This window comes from Aquarana catesbeiana, linkage group LG03 (genome assembly GCF_042186555.1).
Source record: "Aquarana catesbeiana isolate 2022-GZ linkage group LG03, ASM4218655v1, whole genome shotgun sequence".
Lineage (NCBI taxonomy): Eukaryota > Metazoa > Chordata > Amphibia > Anura > Ranidae > Aquarana > Aquarana catesbeiana.
Genome location: NC_133326.1, coordinates 362469711 through 362488252, shown reverse-complemented (window position 1 = coordinate 362488252; position 18542 = coordinate 362469711). Strand labels below are relative to the sequence as shown.

Here is an 18542-nt window from a genome sequence, read left to right as displayed (position 1 = left end):
TGACATGACAGAGATCTTCTGTTCCCTGTCATTGGGAGCAGTGATCTCTGTCATGTAAACCCAGTGATCTCTGTCATGTAAACCCATCCCCCCCACACTTAGAACACGCTGAGGCTGCACATTTAGGAACACATTTAACTCCTTGATCGCCCCCTAGTGTTAACCCCCTACCTACCATTTTTACATTGGGTTAAAAATGGGGGTTTAAGGGACTTTGAGTGAACCTGTGGCCTGGTAAGGCCAGCTGTTCCATCCCTTGGGACTTTAAATGAAAATGTGGCCAGGTAGGGTGACATATTTCCATCCCTGTCATCTATCAAGAAAAAGGGGGGCAAAGAGCAAGGGGGTGGGACTTTATATGAGGCGTGTGGTGGCAAAAGAATGAAAGGTGGACAATATGGAATCTTGTTGTTGAATGGTTTATATTGGAGTCGATTGCCACTAAGTGCAATCAAATAAGACAGGTACAACATGTAACAATGGTACAATGATAATCCAGAATGCATAACATCATACAAGCAGTATCACATATAAGATTCTTCCACGGTGCTACCATAGGGCAACACAGTGTGGCTAAAATCACATAAATAATATCGCATAAATAGCAAACAAAATTCATTCATAGTGCACCCAGATGTAGTTGAATAAGACAGTAAACCACGGTAGTAATTGCAGGGTCTATGACCTCTGTGGTCCAAGAGAAGGGAAATACAGTTAAGCTTGGTATGCAGGTAATGTGTGTTGTAATCATGGCGTATGGCAGCTCTACGCGTTTCGTGGCTAGAGGGCCACTCATCAGGAGCAAGCACAAGATGTATCTGTAGGTGAGAAGGATTGACCAATTGGTAGGATGTATGTACAATGAAAGAATAATGGGGTAACAACCCCCTAACCCAGGGTTAAGAACTTACTGAGGTTCGCATGTTGGCTGCGTGATGCCAGGCACCATGAGCCGTCCGAAGGAGTGCTCCAAACCGGGAGCTGCGGCAGACATCTCGCCCGAACTCCCCCAACAGGCGCTAACCAGAGCAGGTCACGGAACACAAGGCCACCTAAGTGTGAGTGAAAAGGAAAAAATAAACTACGGTGGGACTATGTGCATGGGGCGTGTGGATGATGGATAAATGGACCGACTAAGGTGGGGGAAACCCGGGGGAACAGTGAGGAGCGAGGAGGTTAACATAGAGTGAAAAGAGCACGAGTGGAACGTGAGGTGACCAATCCATAGGGCTGTGGCAGTGCAGTGAAATACAAGGGAAGGATGGACAGTGACTGTTACCTGTGATGTGGATCGAGTGGGGAAGAAGAGTGAGGTGGGAATCCTGGTCTGCCGTGGTGGTGAGAAGGAGCCCTGAATGCCGAAGCCAGCCCGGGAGCCGCCTATAAAGGGGTCGCAGCGATGACGTCACCGACGTCGCGCCAGCGCAGCGGAGATGAGAGGGGGAGGAAGGGGGCGGGAGGGAACCGGCAACCAGTCCCGATCCCTACGCCACCGTCCATCCCTCAATCCACTCGCGAGCGTAGTAACCGCAACCAGGGACGCAGCGGCGCCAGGGAGCGCCAGACATCCGACGTGGGGTGCGTGACGTAGACGCGCAGTGGCGGTGCCCACACCCCCGCAGGCTTGGAGGGAGGAGGTCCGCCAGGCGCGTCATAGCTCCAGGATTCGGAAATCAACACGGGCGGCAGGCAGCCCGGTCAGGCCACACAGCCCCCAAGGACGGACCAGAGCAAGGCCAATTAGCCTGGGGACTTGTAAAATAAAATACAATTGGTAAAAGGTCAATTAATCACTAATTAATGAAGTAGGTAAAGGGAATAAAAATTGTAAGAATAAAAGAGTATTCTGGTAGTCGATTATAAAAGGGATAGCTGTAATTGAATGGTAAATTAGGATCAAGGGAATTGTCATAGATTCAACAGTTGCAATGAGGGTGATGCATATTAATAAATTAGAGCCAAACCACATGCTTCCATCCCTGTGTCTACTAATAAGGTTAAAATTGGGGGTTTAAGGGACTTTGAGTGAACCTGTGGCCTGGTAAGGCCAGCTGTTCCATCCCTTGGGACTTTAAATGAAAATGTGGCCAGGTAGGGTCACATATTTCCATCCCTGTCATCTATCAAGAAAAAGGGGGGCAAAGAGCAAGGGGGTGGGACTTTATATGAGGAATGTGGTGGCAAAAGAATGAAAGGTGGACAATATGGAATCTTGTTGTTGAATGGTTTATATTGGAGTCGATTGCCACTAAGTGCAATCAAATAAGACAGGTACAACATGTAACAATGGTACAATGATAATCCAGAATGCATAACATCATACAAGCAGTATCACATATAAGATTCTTCCACGGTGCTACCATAGGGCAACACAGTGTGGCTAAAATCACATAAATAATATCGCATAAATAGCAAACAAAATTCATTCATAGTGCACCCAGATGTAGTTGAATAAGACAGTAAACCACGGTAGTAATTGCAGGGTCTATGACCTCTGTGGTCCAAGAGAAGGGAAATACAGTTAAGCTTGGTATGCAGGTAATGTGTGTTGTAATCATGGCGTATGGCAGCTCTACGCGTTTCGTGGCTAGAGGGCCACTCATCAGGAGCAAGCACAAGATGTATCTGTAGGTGAGAAGGATTGACCAATTGGTAGGATGTATGTACAATGAAAGAATAATGGGGTAACAACCCCCTAACCCAGGGTTAAGAACTTACTGAGGTTCGCATGTTGGCTGCGTGATGCCAGGCACCATGAGCCGTCCGAAGGAGTGCTCCAAACCGGGAGCTGCGGCAGACATCTCGCCCGAACTCCCCCAACAGGCGCTAACCAGAGCAGGTCACGGAACACAAGGCCACCTAAGTGTGAGTGAAAAGGAAAAAATAAACTACAGTGGGACTATGTGCATGGGGCGTGTGGATGATGGATAAAAGGACCGACTAAGGTGGGGGAAACCCGGGGAAACAGTGAGGAGCGAGGAGGTTAACATAGAGTGAAAAGAGCACGAGTGGAACGTGAGGTGACCAATCCATAGGGCTGTGGCAGTGCAGTGAAATACAAGGGAAGGATGGACAGTGACTGTTACCTGTGATGTGGATCGAGTGGGGAAGAAGAGTGAGGTGGGAATCCTGGTCTGCCGTGGTGGTGAGAAGGAGCCCTGAATGCCGAAGCCATTGATCAGTGCATTTTTTTTTTTTTAGCACTGATCAATGTAATAATGTCACTGGTCCCCAAAAAGTGTCATTTGGGGTCAGATTTGTCCGTCGCAGTGTCACAATCACGCTAAAAATTGCAGATCACCGCCATTACCAGTAAAAATAATTAAAAAAAATAAAAGTCCCTAAATCTATCCCGTAGTTATTAGATGAGATAACTTTTGCACAAACCAATCAATATATGCCTATTGCATTTTTTTTTTTACCAAAAATATGTAGAAGAAAATATATCGGCTTAAACTGATGAATAAATTTGTTTTTTTTATATATATATTTTTTTTTGTATATGTATTATAGCAAAACATAACAAAAATAATTTTTTCCAAAACTTTTTTTGTTTATAGCGCAAAAAATAAAAACCGCAGAGGTGATCAAATACCACCAAAAGAAATCTCTATTTGTGGGAAAAAAAGGACATCAATTTTGTTTGGGTACAACGTCACGCGACTGCGCAATTGTCAGTTAAAGCAGGGCAGTGCCGTATCACAAAAAATGCTCTGGTCATTAAGGGGGTAAAACCTTCCGGTGCTGAAGTGGTTAAAACCACTAAATGGTGTGAGAACATAACAACAAATTCTTAAGGGAAATCTACAGCAATTCCTGTGCTGACTCTGCCTACTGAAACTCCTTCTCTCAGCACCTCTGTAGTTCAGAAGGTAGTCTCTGTGAAATGTGTGACACAGCAGTGCCTACTCACAGGGCATAGTGAATATGTGTCACAGAATTCAGGGAAGTAAATGTGTGGGGATCTTCACAAAGTAAGATTACTAACTTCAGCGTTGTTTCTGATTAATGGGGGTAGGCCAGAAATAATTGAAATGCAATGTGTAAATCATGCCTCCCAACATTTTGAGATGGGAATGAGGGACACCTACTAGAGAATGTATGAAGGCATAGGACACACACCCTGCCACACCCCCTTAAAGGAGAATTAACCAAAAAAAAAAAAAGGGTTAATTAAATTCACAAGGGCTTTTTTTACCACTACTATTCTGTTATACTGGCTTTTAATATTTACAAATGCGGCCATTTAGAATTTGAATGAAAGGTTTAGCACTGGGAAACACTTTTTGAAAGATAAAAAGTGCATTTTATATACAACTCTATAGATAAGACCAAAATGAGGGACAAATGAGGGGGAACGAGGGACAGAGGGACATTGTTCCAAATCAGGGACAGTCCCTCCAAATCAGGGACAGTTGGGAGCTATGTGTAAATGAATATATGATTTAACATTTTGACCATAGATATGCTTTAAAAGCCATTATGCTATTCACCGTACTGCTGGTTAATGTCACTTTATGTACAGTATATCACATATGCTTTTGAGTGTATTGAGTAATGTAGTAATCCCCACAGGGGAGATTAACTTTGTCTATTTGTCCTGGAGACCATTGTCACTGACACAGAAAGCAATGGGAAAACCAAAATGTTGAGATGTCACCAATGCAAGCAGTGAGGGAAAAACCTCCAATTTTGAGCGTTTTTATGTCACACACACAAAAAAAAAAAAATGAATGAACAAAATAAATATATTTTTTTTTAATATTAGGTTTTGAAGTTTTGAAATAGACAACAATATAATCAGGAAAATAATAGTTAGGGGGGGAAGGAGGGAAGAAGTAATTAATTAGGGCTGATTAGGGTAAACTAAAGGTTAACAATGGGTTAAATGGGAACACATTTTATATATAAAAACTTTTTTTTATTTTAGATGTAAGCTTGCTTTCACTGACATCATGTACAGATCAAAGCTCATCCTAATAATCTGCAGGTGAATGTAAAGTAACCATGTATGTCAGGTCTGTTTTGTTATAGCAGCTGCTGGAATAGCTGCTGTATTTACAGAGCAACCCCTGACTATTATTATTATTAAAATTATTATTATTATTATTATTATTATTATTATTATTATTATTATTATTATGGCAGCCTTATAATACACTTTTGTTTCTTACAGCTTTTAGTTTTTTGCAGAAAATTGAGAAACAGTTTTTTATAAGCAATGTTAACAAACACCTATTTTACTTAATATACTGTCATTACCTTTTTTTATTCCCACTTGATGGATGTGAAATTAGCTTTTATAATACACAGCATTTGATTGGCTATTTAACCACCAAAATACAGGGCACTTACACCCCCTTCCTGCCCAATCTTCAGCTTTCAGCGCTGTCACTTTTTAAATGACAATTGCGCGGTCATGCTACACTGTACCCAAACTAAATTTTTTTTCATTTTGTTCCCACAAATAAAGCTTTCTTTTGGTGGTATTTGATCGCCTCTGCATTTTTTTTTTTTTTCAAATTTTTTATTTAAAGAATGGAAACAAGACACACGAAATACAGCATCTCCAAAAATCATGCAAATACAGGATTCACATAGTAGGATGAGCTTATCTTCATATCCTAACATATCTGATACGTACAACCATAAAGAGAATACAATGTTCTTTTGTGTTAATAACGCTTCCAGCCGTATCTCCGACTAAAACCGAAGGGAGCCTCGTCCGAGGCTGCACCTGGGCCGCCGGGAGATTCCGTGAGTCCTGCTCCTTTTTTCAAGATTAATATAAGATGAGAGCCATGCAGGTCAACGGGGCGTCAAAAACTACCCCCCTCACCCACAATAGCCCAGTAGAAACAGAAAACAGTGAGAAGAAGGAAATAAAGGGAAAAGGGAATTAGGTAGAAAAGGAAGAACTGAAAGGGGGGATGGAGGGAATAGGGAAGGGGTGTAGGGAGAGACTGTGGCGCACTGAGGCAGCACCTGTGCCCCTCTACAAATCAGTGCACAGAGAGGTAAAGTCAGGTAATATCTATAGACCCATCCTCCTATCCGACATTCTAGAATTGGATAGTTCCACAATTTAATCTGAAATATCCCTCCCCAGGAGAGTCTGACCTTCATCTGAGAAGATGAAGATATTCCAGATGGACCACTTCTTGGTGAAGCGTTCATTTTGGTGACGGGCCGTGAGGATTAAGTCCTCCATTTTTTTGATTTCCTCCACCTTCTTGAGCCATGAACTAACAGGAGGAGGTTGTGTGGATTTCCAGTATAAGGGGATACAGGCCTTCGCCGCGTCTAGTAGATGCGGTAATAATGATTTTTTATAAGCTTTTCGGGATTTATCAGACGCGTGTAGCAGAAAAAGGGCCAGGTCAATTTGAATGGAGTATTCAGTGAACTTTTGCATCGTTTGTTGGACGGTTTTCCAAAACCCCTCTAACAGGGGACAAGACCAGAAAATGTGGAGAATTGTTCCACAATCTTTCTGACATCTCCAGCAGAGGTCTGTAGCCGCGGGAAAGATCTTTTGCAACTTTGCCGGGGTGCTGTACCACCTGGTAACTATTTTATAGTTAGTCTCTTGAGTCTTCGAACAAATTAAGGATTTATACGTGAAGTGGAGGATGTTTTGTTTTTGCCGTGTTGTAAGGGTGCATTGTAAATCCCTTTCCCACTTATTTAGACAGTGGAGACGAAGACTGTCTGGTGGTGTGATCAAAAATTGGTAGGTGGCCGACAACATGTGGGGCATAGCACCCTCATCTGAGCAGTAGGACTCTAGGGTGGTTAAATCCTGGTCAGAGCTACTGGGTAGTGGCAATGTTTTAAGGAAATGGCGGAGTTGGTGTGCTCTCCAAAAATCCAAGTGAAAGGGACCATCCATATTCATGAGGTCTGTCACTGACGGCCATTTGCCTTTAACCATGAAGTGGGAGACTTGGAAATAACCTGCTGCTCTCAGTGCCCGGAAGACAGGGTCCGTGTGACCCGGTGAAAACTCTGGATTTCCTAACACCGGACGAAGGGGGGATGTTAGTGACACAAGACCAAGGCGGGCAAAGAGAGTCGAGCATACCTGTGTAGTAATACCTATTAGGGGATGACTCTTCACGTCACTTGGTAGTGAATTATGGCACCATGGGGCTCTGTTTAGGGGTATCTCACATTGGGTCTGTTCTAAACTAGTCCATAGTTTCGTGGATTGGTGTCGGTTCCAGTCAATTAGTCTTGTTAAGTGAGTTGCTTGGTGATACTTGCGATGGTCTGGTACTGCCAGTCCCCCATACTGCTTGGGTAACATAAGCTGTCTCCTGTTGAGTCGGGGTCTTTTATGGGCCCATATATAATCGAAAAATAAGGCTCTTATCTGCACAAAGTAACTAGAGAGAATCTGGATCGGGAGTGCTTGGAGAAGATAGAGGAATTTAGGCAAGATGCACATCTTAATGATATTGCATCTCCCGAACCATGAGTGTAGTCCTGTTTGCCATTTGGCAAGGAGAGCACAAACTTTAGTCAGCAAAGGGGGGAAATTCAAAGAGAAAAGTTGCGAGAATTTGGAGGGGATATATGTTCCAAGATATTTTAAAGCTGAGGTTGTCCATCTAAACTTGAAGCTGGATTGGAGGGTAGTTAGATGCCGTGGGGGGACACCTATGCTCATAGCTTCGGACTTATTGAAATTAATCTTCAAGTTTGAAAGCTCCCCATATGTTTTAAATTCTTTTAGGAGGTTTGGAAGGGAGACCAGTGGATTGGTAAGTGAGAACAACATATCGTCTGCATACGCAGCAATCTTCTGATGTGATTCTCCCATAACCACGCCAGTGATGTCCGGATTGGCTCTCACAGTGCGCAGGAATGGTTCCAATGACAGGGCGAAGAGGAGCGGGGACAAGGGACACCCCTGTCGCGTTCCGTTTTTAATCTCAAAAGGATCTGACAATATCCCATTGGCACGGACACGCGCCGAGGGGTCCCCATACAGCGCTTTAATCCAACGTGACATGGTGTTACCCATACCAATGTGTTTCAGAACCGCTGTCTTAAATTGCCAATTCACCCTGTCAAAGGCCTTCTCAGCATCCGTACTTAAAAAAATACAGGGGATTTTATTCTTGTTAACAACATGTAGGAGTTTAAGAACTTTAATTGTGTTGTCCCTTGCTTCTCTAGTCGGGACAAAGCCAACTTGGTCTAAATGGATTAAAGAGGGGAGATAGAGTTGGATTCTGGTAGAGAGTATTTTCGTGAAAATTTTTAGGTCGGTATTGAGTAGGGAGATTGGTCTATAACTCCCGCATAGGGTTGGATCTTTCCCTTCTTTAGGGATCACTGAAATGTTTGCCGACAGAGACTCCCGGGGAAAGTTTGTCTCAACGCCTAATGAATTAAAAAATTTGTGCATGAATTTCTCGAGAGACGGGAGAAGTGTTTTAAAGTACTGGGCAGTAAGACCGTCTGGTCCTGGGGCTTTCCTTAGTTTAGTAGCTCTTATTGCTAATTGTATCTCTGCTATGGAAATAGGTTCGTCCAGTAGTTCTCCTATTTCCACGGAAAGTTTGGGCATGCCTGAATTCGTGAGATAATCTTCAATCCGAGAGTGAGGGGGAGTTGGAGTTTGCAGGTTGTAGAGGGACGCATAGAACTCTTTAAATTCTCCGACTATGTTACGAGGGAGTGTAATCTTCTGGCCAGTGGGGGTCCTAATATGTGGTATATAGTTAGTCAGTACTTGCTCCCTCAGCGACCTGGCCAGAAGTTTACCACATTTGTTCCCCGATTCGTAAGAAATCCGACGACAGACCTGGATCGCAGCTTTAGCTCGAAATTGCATTAAATCGGTAATTTTGTTACGCAGTACCAAAATTTCTGTCTCTACAGCTTGTGTCTGAGCGTGTTTGTGTTTGGCTTCAGCAAGACTTAGTTGATTTAAAAGCAACGCCATCTGCGCCGCACGCTGTTTCTTTATACGTGACCCATGTTTAATGAGCACTCCACGGATCACAGCCTTGTGAGCCTCCCACACAATGCCTGGATTGCTATCAGGAGTATCGTTGGTTTGGAAATAGAAGTCCAACTCCCTCACTACGTCTTGAATTATCTCTTTGTCCTGAAGGAGACTCTCATTTAACCTCCATGTTCTTGTTTTGGAGGTGAAAATGTCAGTCAGGGCATAGGTCAGTAGAACGGGGGCATGGTCAGACCATGTGATGGATCCAATCGAGGATTCTCTAACTGCATGCAATTGGGAGTGAGGAACCAGGAAGTAATCTATTCTCGAATATTGTTTATGTGGCGTAGAATAAAAGGTGTAATCCCTTTCAGTGGGGTGAATCAGTCTCCAGGCATCGATTAACTGTGCTTTATGGAGTGAGCGCGCAATGCGTTTCCTAACACCCGGGGTGATAGAGGAATGTCCCGTCGATGTGTCCTCTGAGGGAATTAGCGGTACATTGAAATCTCCCCCTAGTAGTACCTGACCTTTGGCGAAATCTAACAGGGTGTCAGTCATTTTGGTAATAAAGTGATCCTGTCCGCTGTTCGGTACATAAACGTTGGCTAGAGTCACCTCCACTCCTCCAATTGTACCCTTGAGAAACAGAAAGCGCCCTTCCGGGTCTGCCCTCATATCCTCATAGGTCCACGGGACGGAGCGAGAAACTAGAATGGAAACCCCCCTATATTTAGCGTTCCCATTCGTGGAGTGGTACGCCCTCGGGAAGAATTTATTTTGCAATAAGGGGAACTTGTCTCCCTTAAAGTGTGTCTCCTGAATGAATGCCAGATCCACCTTCAGGCGGTGTAGGTCTTGGAACAACATGCGTCTTTTTTCCGGTATATTTAGGCCTCTCGCGTTAAGCGAGAGGACATTTACCGCCTCCATGGCCCCCAGTTCTCCCCAAGGGGGGGGGAAGGGGTGGGAAGGAGAGTGAGGGACTAAAGAAGAAGGGAAGAAGGTGGAAGAAAGATAAGGAAGGGGGGATTGAAGGAAAGGAGAGCGTAGACAAATAAAGAGGGGGGGGGAGAGGAAAAAATAAGAGAGGAGAGTAGTAAATGTTCAAACACCCAAATAGGATATCTTTTTCAAACTCTAATAAGGTAGCACTTTAAAAGCTAAGACGCTCACCAGAGCAACTCTGGTTATCGAGCGCAGGCCTAAGTGGGGTTGTGGAAAGGAATGACCAGCGAGGTGCTCACTGACCATCCCCCTCACCCGCAATGTAATACATTACAAAGACATATATATGTGAGTGATGACGGCAATCGAATAGAGGTACTCAAGTCTAGATCAATAAAGAAAAATTAAAACAAAATAGGCTAAAGCAGAATAAAACCAGTATGTTATTTGCCCTTCGTACTATAGTACTAGTCTACAATACTCCGCCACATCTCATTTAAAGAACAAAAAAAACCCCACAAAATTATATAACAGCAAACAAAACATGAACAACCCCATACACAAACTATAGATGGAATGGCATTTTCTAACCCTGTACTATATGGCAGACTGTAGTGCTGAGAGAAGACCCACCCCACCATAACGGTAAGGGAAGCAGAAGGAGAGCAACGCAATCTACCACCTCCATATCTAATCTCTCTCTGTGCATAATTGTGTCCAGCTCTATGGGTAGTCACACCCCACTCCCTCCCCTCCTCAACGTGTGTGTACAGCACAGCAACCCAGGGCATATAACCTGCCTGGGGCACTCGGCCTGCAGATCTGTGAAAATCTATCTCCCCCTTTCTGGACGGGCATCATGGTTGGAAGGGGGAAGCTACCCACAGCATCACCATCCTGCCTATTCGGATTCCATATCTCTTTATTTAGGAAATAGAGAAGGCATTATCTTATTTACGGTTCAGCTGCTCAGGCCCTCCCTTCTAATGTAGTGGACCCGTGTGTGGAAAACATGCATGAAGGTGGGATGGGTAAAGCCCCCCAGACCTAGTAAATAGCGACCCCAGCAGAGGAGGTATCGAACATTAGAGCCTCTTAGGACTTCGGCATTCTAGCTGATTAGCAGAGAAGTAAGCACCCCGATCCTCAATAAAACCTCACTAGTGACAGTCAGTAGTATGTTCTGATGCAAAGAGCTGTCCTCCGGGCATACTGTTCAACGATGTGCACAATGCACCGGCCACTACGGCCAAATATTGGTATGGTGTGTAGAGGTCTCATTTCAAAAACAGTGGCATCGAAGTTCCTGTAAACCTGCCTGCGCTTCTCTCTCTGCTCTAGGCTCAGTTCAACACAGTTCAGAGTCACCGTCACCACGAACACTATTTATGTCTGAAATGTCATGGCGGTCTCTTATCAGCAAGCAGGGGTCGTATGCAGTAGTAAGTACAGGGTCAGAGAGTAGGGTACTCACGTCTCCATATGGAGTAATAGTCCTCTCTGATGTGCCATGAGAATTATGAATGTTTCTTGCCATTCCATAGTGGGGGATGATAGAACTCTGCGTTCAGGGGTAACCAAGTCGGATGTGTGCGGAAACCAAAATAGGGCAACTTAGGGCAACTTTTGAAGCAATGCTCATGATTCCCGTGATCCCTCCACGGAGGGGGACCGAGCTCTTCTTCTTGATCTGTCGGCAAGGAAGTCGATCTCTTTGTTGAGTGGCGGGACCCATACGACCTGAAGTGTGAGGCAGGATGGTCAGCCAGTTCGGTACTGGAATTAGCTCCACTCCCAGGAAGGCAAAGAGAGCTGGTAAGTCTGCAGGCGTACGCAACGTGAAGGAGGCATTTGTTTTGCGGAAGTTGACCGCCAGGGGGTATCCCCAGCGATAGGTGCAGTCCTGTCTTCTGGCCAAATCCAAAAGGGGTCTCAACATGGCCCTTCTCTGCAACGTGGCCCTTGAAAGATCCGGGAGGATCTTAATTGTGGCTCCATCAAATTCCACGGCCCCGTGTTTCCATGCCTTGCGGAGTATCAGCTCCTTTTGATTGTAATGATGTATCCTGCAAAGCACGTCCCTAGGTCTGTCAGGGTCAGGCGATTTAGGACCCAAGGTTCTGTGCACGCGATCTAGTTCCAGCGACGGTGGAGAAGTGCCCAAAACCTCTTGGAAGATAGCCGTCACAGTAGCCGCCAAGTCCTCTGCCCCTGTAGCCTCCGGGAGGCGCCTCTGCATTTTTTATTTTTTTGCTAAAGAAATAAAAAAAGACTGAACATTTTGAAAAAAAAAGTTTTTCTTTGTTTCTGTTATAAAATTTTTTAAATAAGTAAGTTTTCTCCTTTACTGATGGGCACTGATAAGCTGATAAGCTGTACTGATAAGGCGGCACCGATGAGGTGGCAACAATGAGATGGCACTGATGAGATGGCACTGATGGGCACTGACGATGGGCGCTGCTAGGCGGCACTGGTGGGTGACACTGATATGCAGCACTGATGGGCATTGATAGGCGGCACTGATGGGCACTCATAAGTGGCACTGGTGGACACAGATGGGCACTGATAGGTGACACTGATGGGCACTGAAAGGCTGCACTGAGGGGGAATTATGGGTGGCACTGATAGATGGCACTGATGGGCACTGATAGGTGGCACTGATAGGCACTGATGGGCACTGAAAGGTGGCACTGATGGGCACTGAAAGGTGGCACTGATAGACTGCACAATTGCCACTGATTGGCAGCTGCCTGGGCACTGATTGGCATATCCCTGGTGGTCTAGGGTGGCATACCTGGTGGTCCAGTGTAGCGGCCATCCCTGGTGGTCCTGTCAGCACAGACCCTCCCGTCAGGAGAGCAGCCGATCGCGTCTGTCAGGTGCAGGTGAGGAAAAGCGGATCAACGACTCTTCCTGTTTACATCGTGATCAGCCGTGATTGGACACGGCTGATCACGTGGTAAAGAGCCTCCATCAGAGGCTCTTTACCGAGATCGATGTGGCGGTGTGTCAGATTGACACAACGCAACACTGATCGCTGCGATGCACGTCCCCACGGTTAGCCTGCTGGACGTCATATGACGCCCAGTCAGGATAACTGAACCACTGCCCAGCCATCATTCTGCTATAGGCCGGGCGGGAAGTGGTTATCCACTTCCCACCCGGCCACTGCACATAAACGGCCAGGTGGGCTATCTCTCCTTCTGAGTGGAGGTTCAGGAAGGAAGGACCGGGTGCGATCCCGATGCGCTCGTGTCACCCGGATACGGTGCATCTCCGATCGGCAGGAGGGCTCTGCGATTGGCCCTCCTGATCACATGACAGCCATGTCCAATCACAGCCGTCATGTGATGTAAACACAGAGCCGGTTGCTAGGCAATTGGCTCTCCTCTCCTCACACGGAAGTTGTCAGTGAGGAGAGGAGAGCGGATCGTTGCAGCCGGCTGGTGATCAGTGAGTATGAGCTGTTTTTTACAGCTTTTTACTCACTGATCACCAGTCTAGTGACCCCACACACATGTAAAAACACAAAACAAACAAGTAAACAAGTAAACACACAATGTCCCCAAAACACGTCCCCAAAACACATGTCCCCACATAGTAAAAACACATGTCCCCCACATATGTCCCAGTAAAATCACATGTCCCAATGATTATCTGCACTCATATGTCACCTGCGCACATCTGTACATGATCATTTGCGCACATGTGTCCGTGATCACACGAACCAATTATTATACATTTAACGGGATTTTTTTTACCAAAAACATGTAGCAGAATACGTTTTGGCTTAAATTTATGACAAAATTTGATTTTATTGGATTTGTTTTAAAATAGAAAGAAGAAAATATTGTTTTTTTTTCCAAATTTCCGCTCTTTTTTCGCTTATATCGCAAAAAATAAAAAACGGAGTCGTGAATAAATACCACCAAAAGAAAGCTCTATTTGTGTGAACAAAATGATAAAAATTAAATTTGGGTACAGCGTAGCATGACCGCGCAATTGTCATTGAAAGTGTGAGAGCGCTGAAAGCTGAAAATTGGTTTGGGAAGGAGGGGGGTGAAAGTGCCCAGTATTGAGGTGGTTAAAGAGAAATTTACACTATAAAAAATAGTGTGCAATGGGTGGTTTACCAGTTTACAATTCATTTTTAAAGCTGTGTCAGACTACTGTATGTAATTTTCATTTTCTAATCTAGAATACAGTAAAACCTTGGATTGCAAGCATAATTTGTTCCGGAAACATGCTTGTAATCCAAAGCACTTGTATATCAAAGCGAATTTCCCCATAGGAAATAATGGAAACTCAGATGATTTGTTCCACAACCATTTATTCATAAGTCCTTCAGTTTATAGTCCATATAAAAAGATTATAGCAATGTGATAGGTTGTGTAACCATAAAATGTCCATCCACAAATGTCCACCTCCACAAGGGGATTAGAAGCACGTTCAGCAGGAGCTACAGAGTATAAAAGAGAAGAGAGATGCCTCTAAGTGTAGCAATATGGTTACATTTAATGAAGGTACAACATTTAGCAACTCACATGGTTGATTAAAAGAGACACATCTAAGTATGCAGGCACCTGGGGTAAAGCTGTCCACATAGACCGCCCTCCGCTCTGCCAGGTCTTACCGCTGTCAGTCTGCAATCGTGACCGGGAAGACTATCCTGCAGTAGAGCAATTTAAAAGCGAGGCTTGAACCACTTGTGGAGCACAGTGTGGAAGGGATGACATTGATGGTGGTGTGGAGGATGGTCTATGTGGACAGCTTTACCCTGGATGCCTGCATACTTAGATGTGCCTGTTTTAATCATCAGCCATGTGACTTGCTAAATGTTGTACCTTCATTAAATTTAACCATATTGCTACACTTAGATGCGCCTCTCTTCTCTTTTATACTTAGTTGTGACATGATGCTACTTGCATATCAAGACATCGCTTGCATATCAAGTCAAAATTTATTTAAAAATGTTGCTTGCCTTGCAAAGCAGTCTTAAACCAAGTTACTCTCAAACCAAGCTTTTACTGTATAGCTACACGTGGTTTTTTCCCACCTTCTCATGAGGGAGCAAGATTTTAGCCTTTTGTAGATAAACCAACCCTATTCTTTATACTATACTACTGTATTACTAGTGAAGATGAAGGCTTTGAGTTACTATGGTCTGTGCTTATACACCAGGATTAGTTGCTATGGGATGTAGCCTAATTTTTACCTAAACTGTAATTAGTAATTGGAAAGGTAGCACTACCCCCATAAGGGCTGCTGGTAACTGTTTCCCCTATTCCTGCACAGGCAGGCAACATGCATTTTTCACTTGCATCCGGACAAAAGAAATGAGTATTTGGGCTTGTTTTTGTTGTTTTTATTAGGGATAATGACTTGGATGGGGTAAAGGGGTTATAGAATGCCCAACTTGAGGGAAAACAAGGTATGGTGACAAATTTTTTCCTCTGTACAAAATCAGGATCCTGGACTCCTTCCTAAACGCCCTCAGTCCTTAAAGCTCAATGGTAGTTCTCAGGCCCCTTTAGAAAAATAGCACAGTATGTTGTAAACTGTATGCAGGGGTATCTACTCCCTTATGAACTGCTCCCAATTTTGCTGTCTGCAGGAACTACCAGCCCTCCCGGCTGCTTGTCTACCAGCCCACCTGGCTGCTCCCAAGATCTCCCAGAGCAAGGGCTAAAAGTTATCAAGCACAGCTGTGTCCTTCTGAAAGCTTGTTACATGTGGCAGTCTCTTCCCTTGTGAATCCTGGATGTGCTGATGTACTCACCCTCTCCCTTTTGCTTCCTGCTGTTCCTTAGGCAAGATTCCTTCTCAAACTGTAATGTTGACAGAATCTTCCCAAGCCAGCCCGAGCCCAGCCTAAGGCAGAGCCCCCCCCCAGTGGTCCCCCCCTAGGCCGCCGATAGCTTCCTCAATACTCCATCTTCCACCTGACTCCTCCTGCTGGTATTGCCCCACCATATTTATGGGTTGGCCTAACCGCCCCGCCAGGACTTCCTGCCTGTGGATTGGCCAAGTTCCCTCAAGTATGCAGTTCAGACCCTCTTGGCCTCCACCCACTAACTTCTAGAAGCTTCTCCAAACTTCTAGATCCGTGGGGAGGTACCAGAGACCTGCCTCTGTAGAGCCATCCAGCCTGATCTGCAGTAACCTGACCCAATTTCTGACTTATATAACTTACCATGAGTCGTAATTTAAATTTGCCTTTGCTAACACTAGTAGCACACTAGAGGATGCTACAGAAAGTAAAGTCTCTAAAGTCATGCAAAAGATCAGCTTGATATTTGTAATCTTATAATGTGTGTTCATGTTAAAGAAACATTGTATTGTGTTTAGTTTGGAATTGTATATTTACAAAGGGTAGCTGTATTATCTTAGTACATATTCAGACTCAGCTTTTTTATTGCACAGTGTTGCACAGTTGTTGAGTTTTACTGCTCCTTTTCAATGCAAGTCTTTGAGTGAAGTGACTTATTAACAAAAACAATACACTGCATGTATGCCTGATATTTTATCTAAGCATTTAGGTAGCGTCATTGTTGTGATTTATGATTTTAAAAGCTCAAGGGTTTTTACCTTCATGCAGCAGCCTCCCAGCCCCCCTAATACTTTCCTGAGCCCCATCATGATCCAGCAATGTGCACAAGAGCCTTGGCTCTCCAGGGAATCTCCCTCCTCATTGACTAAGCCAATGGCTCCCACTGCTGTCAATCACAGCCAGTGACCCAATGAGAAGAGAGAGGGGTCTAGGCTGAGCTGAATAGACATGCAGAGCAGTGGCTTGGGAGCGAGCCTGCTTGGGTGCCCCTATTGCAAGCTGCTTGTTCTGGGGGGCACTCAGCAGAAGAGAGGGGCCAGGAGCGCTGGCGGGGAGACCCGAGGAGAGGAGGATGAGGGCTGCTTTGTAAGAAAAACGTTGCACGGAGTAGGTAAGTATAACACGTTTGTTATTTTAAAAAAAATATTGCCTTTAATATCACTTTAATCTTGCTGCCTCTAATCTTTTTGGATAGCAGACATCCCAAAGTGATCAAATTTTTTGCCACAATTTTTTGGAAATAAAAAACATTGAAGTGGTTGAAACAAGGTGCTTGGTAACTTTGCACTAGTTACAGTGCATCTTTAATGTGCAAGCCATACAGAGAGTAAGAAGGAGGAGGTGAAGAGGTTCATATACAAGTCACTTACAGTGGGAGAATGAGGATGAGGGGGTAATGTGTAGGGTAAGGGAGGGGAAGGCATTAATATACAGGCACTATAGAGATGGGATGGAGATGAGATGTACAGCTCACATTTAGAAAAAATGAAGGGGATGAAAGGGTTAAAAATGATTACTCAATCCCAAATAGGTTACAACCCACCACCTTGACTTTGCTGTTGCCTACTTTTCTTGCCTACTTCTCTTCTTATGATACCTTTCATCAACCCTACTTCTTTCCCTTTGTTTATTGTGGAGTGGAAGGGGAGTCTGAGTGTTTGTAAAACAAAGTACAGAGTCATTCTGATTGGCTCTGTGCATTTTATCTCTGATCTGCACTGTCTAATGACAGCGTGATGACAGGCATTCAAACCTTGCACTGTCCACGTGTTTGTGTTTTATTCAGCGCCTTTTAACCCTTTCCTACCACTGTCGTAACTACTACAGCATGTGTTCCCTAAGTAAAACATTTTTTTTTTAAATCTTTTTATTTAAATTATTTGCAGCAGTACAAAATATAAAAAAGATATAACATTTACAATATAACCATACAACAATTACAATTAGCAAGGATACTCCTTTTCTGGATTTTATATCCCCCGCCACCCTCCCTTCGAGGAGCCGAACCTTTTGCACACCTAGTTCCTAACATACTACCCTTCTCGTTACACTCTCTAAATGTTTCTACTGGACACTATTTATTCTGTGTCGCCTCTCCTGATTTGGACTGCAGTTACTCATGAACACTAGTGTAGCACTGACGAGGAGCCCACCATCCCTAGTATCCATGGATTCCATAACTTTATAAATTTGTTATAGTTACCTAACCTGGTGAAGAATGTTTTTTCTTTCCACACTAAAGAGTTGATGGTACTGACCCAATCTTCCGGGGTCGGAGGTGTTCTTGATTGCCAAGATTGAGCAATTAACTTTCTTGCTTGATACAAGCACCTTGCAACAGCTATTACCGCACTCCTATCGCCTAGTTCTTTGCTTATGTAACCCAGAATACATATTTTAGGTTCGGGCTCTAATTTGACTCTAAACTTGGTGTTAATTATTTCGAAGATCTCATGCCAATATCTAACCAGCTTTGGGCATTTCCACGTCATATGTATTAAGTCCCCTGTATCGCGACATCTAGGGCACTCATCATCAGGCCTGCATCCAAACATATATAATTTCTTAGGGGTGTAATAAGCTCTATGCAGTAGTAACTGGTGCGAGGCTTTTTAAGTTAAAATTGTTTTGATATAACATGGCTTTAAAATGCGTAGTGATAAAAGTTGGAGGGTAACATGTATTGCACCTAGAAGCCATTAAACTTTCAATGAGTATTATTTTTACTGTGGGTTTGAAGACAAAAGATAAAATCTGATTTGTTGCCGTGGACATAAAGAAAAAAAGAAATCCTTATTTTTC

The 18542-nt window shown here is 44.2% G+C and overlaps 1 protein-coding gene across 1 annotated transcript in view; it reads left to right on the top strand.

The window, feature by feature from the left end:
* Positions 1–18542, top strand: part of STK32A (serine/threonine kinase 32A) — a 313145-nt gene that overhangs the window by 254528 nt on the left and 40075 nt on the right. The window lies entirely within an intron of this gene.